The sequence below is a fragment of the Salmo salar genome, unplaced genomic scaffold (genome assembly GCF_905237065.1).
Source record: "Salmo salar unplaced genomic scaffold, Ssal_v3.1, whole genome shotgun sequence".
In the NCBI taxonomy this organism is placed as follows: domain Eukaryota; kingdom Metazoa; phylum Chordata; class Actinopteri; order Salmoniformes; family Salmonidae; genus Salmo; species Salmo salar.
In genome coordinates, this window is record NW_025549459.1 from 10402 (window position 1) to 19918 (window position 9517).

The 9517-nt window shown below is 39.1% G+C and overlaps 1 long non-coding RNA gene across 2 annotated transcripts; it reads right to left on the bottom strand.

Annotated features, from left to right (window-relative positions):
* Positions 1-555: 555 nt before the first annotated feature.
* Positions 556-4854, bottom strand: LOC123738279 (uncharacterized). 2 transcript variants are annotated; one of them, XR_006767479.1, is made up of 4 exons: positions 4787-4854; positions 4590-4661; positions 4428-4490; positions 556-1425 (listed from the first exon to the last, which is right to left on the bottom strand). It is a non-coding gene; the product is annotated as an uncharacterized lncRNA (long non-coding RNA). The 2 variants fall into 2 exon arrangements; XR_006767480.1 differs by having other exon boundaries at positions 4590-4664; positions 4787-4851.
* Positions 4855-9517: the final 4663 nt, after the last annotated feature.

The following is a 9517-nucleotide window of genomic DNA, read 5'->3' on the forward strand; positions in this document are numbered from 1 at the left end:
CAGTACTACACCTTTATCATGATACAATGGCAACTATGTAGCTAGCTAACATAACACTAATCAAGACGTTCCTTTGTAATGTATTTAGTTTCTACAATGCTGCTCGTCGGTAATAGTTGGCTAGGTTTGGAAAAATGGCGTCGCGGGGGACGAAAATAGCTGGCTAACTAACCTCGATAATTACTCTAAACTACACAATTATCAAACTATGACAAAGACAAGTATAGCTGAACTATAACTGATCAACCTAAAGTAGTAGTTTGGAGAGTTCTATTGTATTGCATTATACTGTATTGTATTCCATTATATTATCAGGGGTATTAGTTGTGTAGTCAGTGTCAAATGTAATACCTGAAATTTCATTATAGAGTTTTGCTGTCAACAATGTAGTTTAATTAAACGCTGAAATGTTGTCTTCCTAACACTTTTCCTGTAATGTTGCCCAACAACTCTATTAGGCTGAAAGGAGGGCTGAACAAAGTAGGTTGGTTGTATGGAACAGTTGACCATGAGGACAATATCTGTTTACTGTAACAAAGCATTCATTCTATCTGGTGGATAAAAAAATTAAAGTTTAATAAAAAAGCATGATGCAAAGATATTGTAAAAGTACAGATCATTAGAAGCGAACATGTATATGTGACATTCATATAGAAAATATGTTATTCTATCATCTGAATGACAGAAATAATGAATCAATGATAATACATTTCAGTACATTTACAACCCAACAATTCAATACACAATACAAAGCAGATAGAATTACTGTAGCTGTTTATAAGATCTATCATCATTACACCATATCATTTATTTAAGCTGTTACAGTAATACACAATACAAAGCAGATAGAATTACTGTAGCTGTTTATAAGATCTATCATTACACCATATCATTTATTTAAGCTTTTACAGTAATACACACGGTTAAATGTAATATATTGGTTGTATTTATCTGATAAATTAAAATAACATACAAATCCTTAATGTACAAGGTGTTATTGTGTGTGTGTGTGTGTCCTCACAGAAAAAACACATGAGAATGTAAAGTGAAATCACGTTTTCACATGTGCAGTTTCTGTCATCACATGTTGCTTCATATGTTGTCACATGTTATCACACTAACTTCACATAAGATCACGTTATCACATTAACTTAACATAAGATCACATGTGATCACATTAACCTAACATAAGATCACAAGTGCTTTTGGAATACTGCACATGTTCACTTGTAAAAATGAATGTGTTTTTTCTGTATTTGTGTGTTCGTGGGCATGTGTGTGTGTACGTGCGCGTTTTTATTTGTGTGTGTGTGTGAGCATGCCTGCATGTGTGTGTGCTTGCGTGCGTTGAGCATGCATAACCCATGTTCCCAGATTGATCCTGCTTCTCCTCTGATGGTGTGTCCCTCCGTCTCCCTCAAGGACCTGTAACATATCACCACACAAAGTTATTTATCCCTCCATCTCCCTCAAGGACCTGTAACATATCACCACACAAAGTTATTTATCCCTCCATCTCCCTCAAGGACCTGTAACATATCACCACACAAAGTTATTTATCCCTCCATCTCCCCTCAAGACCTGTAACATATCACCACAAAGTTATTTATCCCTCCATCTCCCTCAAGGACCTGTAACATATCACCACAGAAAGTTATTTATCCCTCCATCTCCCTCAAGGACCTGTAATATAACACCACACAAAGTTAATTATCCCTCAAGGACCTGTAACATATCACCACACAAAGTTATTTATCCCTCCATCTCCCTCAAAGACCTGTAACATATCACCACACAATGTTATTTATCCCTCCATCTCCCTCAAGGACCTGTAACATATCACCACACAAAGTTATTTATCCCTCCATCTCCCTCAAGGACCTGTAACATATCACCACACAAAGTTATTTATCCCTCCATCTCCTTCAAGGACCTGTAACATATCACCACACAAAGATATTTATCCCTCCATCTCCCTCAAAGACCTGTAACATATCACTACACAAAGTTATTTATCCCTCCATCTCCCTCAAGGACCTGTAACATTTCACCACACAAAATTATTTATCCCTCCATCTCCTTCAAGGACCTGTAACATATCACCACACAAAGTTATTTATCCCTCCATCTCCCTCAAAGACCTGTAACATATCACCACACAAAGTTATTTATCCCTCCATCTCCCTCAAAGACCTATAACATATCACCACACAAAGTTATTTATCCCTCAAGGACCTGTAACATATCACCACACAAAGTTATTTATCCCTCCATCTCCCTCAAAGACCTGTAACATATCACCACACAAAGTTATTTATCCCTCCATCTACCTCAAGGACCTGTAACATTTCACCACACAAAGTTATTTATCGCTCCATCTCCCTGAAGGACCTGTAACATATCACCACACAAAGTTATTTATCCCTCCATCTCCCTCAAGGACCTGTAACATATCACCACACACAGTTATTTATCCCTCCATCTCCCTCAAGGACCTGTAACATATCACCACACAAAGTTATTTATCCCTCCATCTCCCTCAAGGACCTGTAACATATCACCACACAAAGTTATTTATCCCTCCATCTCCCTCAAGGACCGGTAACATATCACCACACACAGTTATTTATCCCTCCTTCTCCCTCATGGACCTGTAACATATCACCACACAAAGTTATTTATACCTCCATCTCCCTCAAAGACCTGTAACAAATCACCACACAAAGTTATTTATCCCTCCATCTCCCTCAAGGACCTGTAACATATCACCACACAAAGTTATTTATCCCTCCATCTCCCTCAAGGACCTGTAACATATCACCACACAAAGTTATTTATCCCTCCATCTCCCTCAAGGACCTGTAACATATCACCACACAAAGTTATTTATCCCTCCATCTCCCTCAAAGACCTGTAACATATCACCACACAAAGTTATTTATCCCTCAAGGACCTGTAACATATCACCACACACTGTTATTTATCCCTCCATCTACCTCAAGGACCTGTAACATATCACCACACAAAGTTATTTATCCCTCCATCTCCCTCAAGGACCTGTAACATATCACCACACAAAGTTATTTATCCCTCCATCTCCCTCAAGGACCTGTAACATTTCACCACACAAAGTTATTTATCCCTCCATCTCCTTCAAGGACCTGTAACATATCAACACACAACATGTTTTAGTGCATGCAGTCAAACAAAGTCCTAAGAATAAAACAGAGAATAAAACAGAGATATACTGTATCTATTGACAGTATATACCATGTATATACCATGTATTAGAAACATGTTGTTTTACTACAAACCTCTGTTGTTCAGCCTATGTTGTATTACTTTCATGTGCAAACTTCAAAGAAAAACATCAGTAATTTAAAGATCCAATGCAGCCATTTTCATCTCAATATCAAATCATTTCTGGGTAACAATTAAGTACCAACCTGTGATTGTTTTCAATTAAAATGGTCAAAAATAAACAAAAAGCTTCTTTGGAAAGGGTCATTTCTCAAGCAAGAATTTTCTAGGACTCTCTGGAAGTGGTCTGAGTGGGGAGGGGAAAACTGAAAATTAGCTGTTGTTGGCAGAGCTGTTCGGAACTCTTTCTTATTGGTGTTTAACACATTTTGGACATGGTGATGTCGCCATGGAAGGCCAAACCTCCATCCCACCAAAACAGGTGGAAATTTCTATTGGTCTTTTCAAAACAGCTCTTAAACTAAAAGGGCATTATCATAAACTAAATGGGCCTATCGCGTGAACACGTGACTTTTGAGGCACTGGAAGGGATGATGCTACTCGAGACACGAGGAGAACTGAGACGGACATTATAGTTGTTGAACTTACAACTTTTCCATTTGAAGGGATTATGGATTGCATTTAGCAAAGAGACTGTTGTTCAATTTCACTTACCTCTTACAAGTGTACAGAAAGTCTTGTTAAATATCTATAGAATTTACCTGAATTGACCTGCTGCTGTGTGGAGAACTTTGTCACGGTAGCTTACCTTGTCAGATCAGGAGCTGTTTTGCTGCTTGCTAGGTCCAACAGTGTCAGTGACTGAGTTTTAAGAGTACACTCTCTCTGTACCCGGGGTTATATTATCTTTATTCCTATATTGTAATTGATTGTGTGGTATTTGTGTAACTGCAAATGTTTTAATCAAAATATATTCACGTTAAATTGCATTCTGTGTGTGTTTGTATTTTCAATGAGTCATTAATTTTGTAGTGTCAGAAACATTCTGAAAACAGTAATATAAGCCTTTATGTATCTATTAGTAATATCCCTAGCCTCTTGTTTCCTCTAGTGAGTCAATATCATAAAGGTTTATACACTGAGATGTACTTTTCACCATTATTCCCTTGCTGATCTATCCAAGTCTATGGTGAGAGGGTTACATATTAGTATCAATAGCATCTTACCTGGGGTTGTGTCTGGCTTCAGTTGAGAATAGACTGAATCTGCCTCTGGTGGGGTTGTTGTTTCTGTAGGGAGTGAGGACAAAATACATAGATATTCAATATGGGGTCAGAGGTGTGAGGTTCTGATAGGGGGAATATGGAGGGAGGGATGTCCAGTCTTACCTCGCTTCTTCTTGGCTTTGGTCTTCTTTTGGAGGTCAACCTCAGCATAGGTCACATCAACAGGTCCAGCTGCTGCTGACAATGGACATTTCCAGTCAATAAATAAAGAAATTAGCTTATTGCATATTCTGCCTCTTCAAAAAAATCTCAAATTGTGAATTTATTGACTAACTGCCAACTTGTAGAATGGGTCTTACCTGTGACTTTCCCTGTCTTCACCTCAGAGTAGACTGGACTTTCTTTTGGATCAGCTGGCTTTTCTGAGGAGGAGGAAGATGGGCTGAAGTTTTGTAGATTTGGTTTTATTTTTCAAATATGTAAATGTTGCAACTTTCATACACTGCACATTATTAATTGATGTCACAGTTGAAAGTCACCTTTCTTTTCTTGTCCAACTTTTTGAGTTGAATCTGGGCGTATGTCACATGACTTGGTCCTGCAGCAGCATCTGGAAACAGACAGGTAATACACTAATATCTCTACTTAGGACTCTATTCAGTCTGTATTGATGAAGGGTTACAGATTGACTGACAGAAATGTAAAGGTCATTTCTGATTGAGCCGTACATATACAGCGTTTACCTTGAATGTCGTCTCCACTAATGTGGGAACATTGCCTTTAAATTTAAATCACACTGAAACGCTGAACTTCCACGATAACGGACTGAATACAGCCCTTAGTCTTAGTGTGTTAGTTATATTAAACACATGGAGAACAGCAGCAGTAACTCTATACTGTATTCATATTAAACACATGGAGAACAGCAGCAGTAACTCTATACTGTATTCATATTAAACACATGAAGAACAGCAGCAGTAACTATACTGTAGTCATATTAACCACATGAAGAACAGCAGCAGTAGCTCTATACTGTATTCATATTAAACACATGAAGAACAGCAGCAGTGAACTCTATACTGTATTCATATTAAACACATGAAGAACAGCAGCAGTAACTCTATACTGTATTCATATTAAACACATGAAGAACAGCAGCAGTAACTCTATTCTGTATTCATATTAAACACATGAAGAACAGCAGCAGTAAGCTCTATACTGTATTCATATTAAACACATGAAGAACAGCAGCAGTAACTCTATACTGTATTCATATTAAACACATGAAGAACAGCAGCAGTAACTCTATACTGTATTCATATTAAACACGCGAAGAACAGCAGCAGTAACTCTATACTGTATTCATAGTTAAACACATGAAGAACAGCAGCAGTAACTCTATACTGTATTCATATTAAACACATGAAGAACAGCAGCGTAACTCTATACTGTATTCATACTAAACACATGAAGAACAGCAGCAGTAACTCTATACTGTATTCATATTAAACACATGAAGAACAGCAGCAGTAACTCTATACTGTATTCATATTAAACGTAACATACACAATACAGTACCATTAACATTGTTGTCTGAGGGATTGATCGTATCATAGATGTGAGCACCACCTGTTGGTAAAAGTAGAGAGCAGGTTGGTTAGGTTGGTTATCCCTCAGCTTGTCGAGGGACAGAGAGTACAGTAACATGTTGATAATAAAGTGGATGTTATGAGTTAGTGTATGAGGTTAAGAGAGAGGAGTGGTAGAGTGGGGTGAGAAACGATACTATGCTGCAGAAGGTATACAGCATAGGAGCCGGGCCCTGCAGATCCTTTTGGTAGGTGGGGGTCCTGGTTGGTGGGCTGGGGCTCAAAGTGCCTAGAGGGAGAGATATATCATGAAGGACTAAGATGATATGTTACTGAATTAACATAGTTGAGAGACAGGTGTACTCACAAGAATATTCTGTTAAAACAGGAACCTGTAATGAGAAAATGCATACGATTATATCGTGGGCCGTCTGCTGTTTTGAACTATTGTAATTATCACATTTTTCTAACTAAACATGAACTAAAAACGTAATGATTAATAATAAAATCTCACCTTTGGTGTTTTTAAATCTCCCCAGTAGTGATGAGGAGGACAGTAGAACAATTGTAGCAACAACCAGACCCCACAAACCACCACTAGGACTGATGTAGAGGATCAGGAGATACGACTGGAGAAAGAGAACAGCACAACACCATCAGACTTGGAACAAAAATATGAGCAAACTCCGACATGCAACAATTCAAATGTTTTTATAGTACATATAAAGATAGTTCAATTGGTGAAAAATAATATTAGGCTCTAATCTATGGATTTTACTGACTGGGCAGGAGTGCAGCCATGGGTTGGCTCTGGGAGGGCATAGGCCTACCCATTGAGAGCCAGAGTAATCAGAATGAGTTTTCCCCTGAAAGTGGGATTAAATAAGAACCCCCCCCAGATTACGGAGGGAGGTCCGACGGCGGGGTTAAGACTTGGTCTGGGTTGGAGGTAATAATGTAATAATATGTTGTTTTATCAGCTTCTTGATAAGCCACACCTGTCAGGTGGATGGATTATCTTGGCAAAGGAGAAATGCTACTAACAGGGATGTGTAAACACATTTCTTCACTAAATTTGGAGAGAAATAGGCTTTTGGTGCATATGGAACAGTTTCTGGGATCATTATTTAGCTCATTGGAACATGGACCAACACTTTACATGTTGCGTTATATTTTAGAATCAAATAGGTGTATAGACCAGACTGTATCTTTTAGTAATTTAGTTGAGAGGTATATTTTTATGGGAATACAAATCCAAACTTATGTTAACATCAACACCAAAAATCACTATCACACAGATGAGGAAAAGGTAACTTGGAGATCATAATCGTTTTCTCACCTCCTCACTGTCATCCAGCTCTCTGGTGATCTCTCCCTTGTCAGGGATTTGTTGTAGAATCCTTCATCTGACTTGGATACTGCAGGGATGGTATCTCTCCTGTGGTTCATTCTTGATGAGTACTCCATCTTTGTAGAAATCAGTCTTCGATGTTTGAGCTGGTTGTCCAGTATTTGCAGGTTAGAAACACAGCCTTCAGTATGGATGGATAGGTCTCCAGGATCTACATCACCAGCTGCTTAAGACATAATATATAAATAATACTGTAAATCTGAATACTGGAGTCATCATCCTCAAAATATTATGATCTTGTATTTTATAAGATGCAATTCAGTTACAGAATTGAACAAATACATCATACATTGAAATGCTTATTGCTTTTTGTGTGTGAATGTTGTACAATAGACGGTTTATGCACTGTGATGTTGACAGCATTACTGTACTCTCCTGATCCCAGACTCATACAGAACACTCCACTGAACCATGTGTATGTGAACCTGATGGTACATGTGGACCCCATAGTTGATCCCTCTCAGTTAGAGACACACCCTAATTCTTACTCCCCTCTCTGTGTATCTCCCTTCAGTCTCCATCCAGTAGAGTTCCACTCCTCACAGCTCAGGAGAGAGACTCTTGATGTAAAGTGCTGAGTTGCTAAAAATTTATCTTCTGAGAGACACTGAAGGCTGCAGATCTGAAAATGTATATGAGCTTCAACCCCCAGTGAGATAATGATGATATATTGAGACAATCTAATGGGAACTTAAACATGATCTAATGCAGTTAGCACTTCCTGAACAGAGAAACTGAGGGTCACTGTAGAGTGTGGAGACTGGGTCTCCTCTCTCCCAGCTCTACACACATATCTCCGTTAGGACAGAGGGATCAGGAGGTAGGAGTCTTCAGTAGTCCCACCGCGTAAGGTGTAGAGAGTAAGACTTGTCTGATAGGGAGGGTAAACCAGCTCTGTAGGGAACAGTCCTGTACCAGGAGAACCTCCAGCCTGTAGACATCTTGTCAACTTTACAGCTCAGAGTACTGAGTCTCCAGGGTTCAGCCACTGAGGAGAGACACTAAGACAGCCTTGGGTTTATCTGTTATGAAGGAAAGTTTAAACGTATAAAAAAAATATTTAGACAACCATCATGACTAGTATAGGCACAATGATTACCAGACACAGTCAGTTGTACAGCATCACTGGTATTGGAGAGTTTGTTCCCATTACACTTACAGGCATATGAATCACCGTTAGACCTGTAGACAGGACTGATTCTGTACTCAGGCTTTGTGTTGGGGCAAGATCACTAACTGACTATTCTTGCATTATCTGTAGTTCAGTAGGTTCCTCCTCCCGTATGTAGCATCTCACAGTGACAATCTCTCCACTGAATATCTGGGTCAGTTGGGTTGAAGGGGGTAGTAGAACAGCAACAGGGCTCTGCACAGACAGAACACAGACAACTAATCGAACAAAGTTGCACAATTATATAGTGTAATTTTATTAATAGTTTATATGAATATAGCTTCAAGTTAGCTAATGTTGTTGGGACAAAGAATATAAAATTACCTTCTATCAATGTAAAATATATTATTTATATTATAACTGCTTTTAGACTCACCTGTAACATGTATCTGGACTGGTCACTGTACAGGGTGTAGTAGACCCTCAGCTCTGCACCAGTACTGTCTCCATCATCATACTGACCCTGCTGAGTGTGTAGGAGTATCCAGAGGTTACAGGCTTACTGGTGTAGAGTCTGGTCTGTGTTGTACCAGCAAACCTCCATCCAGAAAACTCTACAGTACAGCTCAGTGTAAACTGTCTCCTGTGAATACGTCCCTCCTTGTTGAAGTCAGTGTAGTGACGGCGATAATCGTTGGTATTGCAATAGGTTTGAGTGTAAAGATCCATGCGAAACGAAAATTAGTGATGGGAGCGCTAATAGTGAACTCACCAGTGACTCTGATGGGGAGGAAAGCACTGAGTTGAGACCTCTGAGGCGAACTGTCCTCCCCCAACACATCTGTACTGACCAGCCTGGTTAGATGACAGAGTAGTGATGGTTTTATCAGGCGCATTGACGGAGTAGCCTATAAACCAGCTGCAACCAGTCTGTGGACATTGATATGTCACACTGCATGCTGACTGTCTCTCCAGAGTA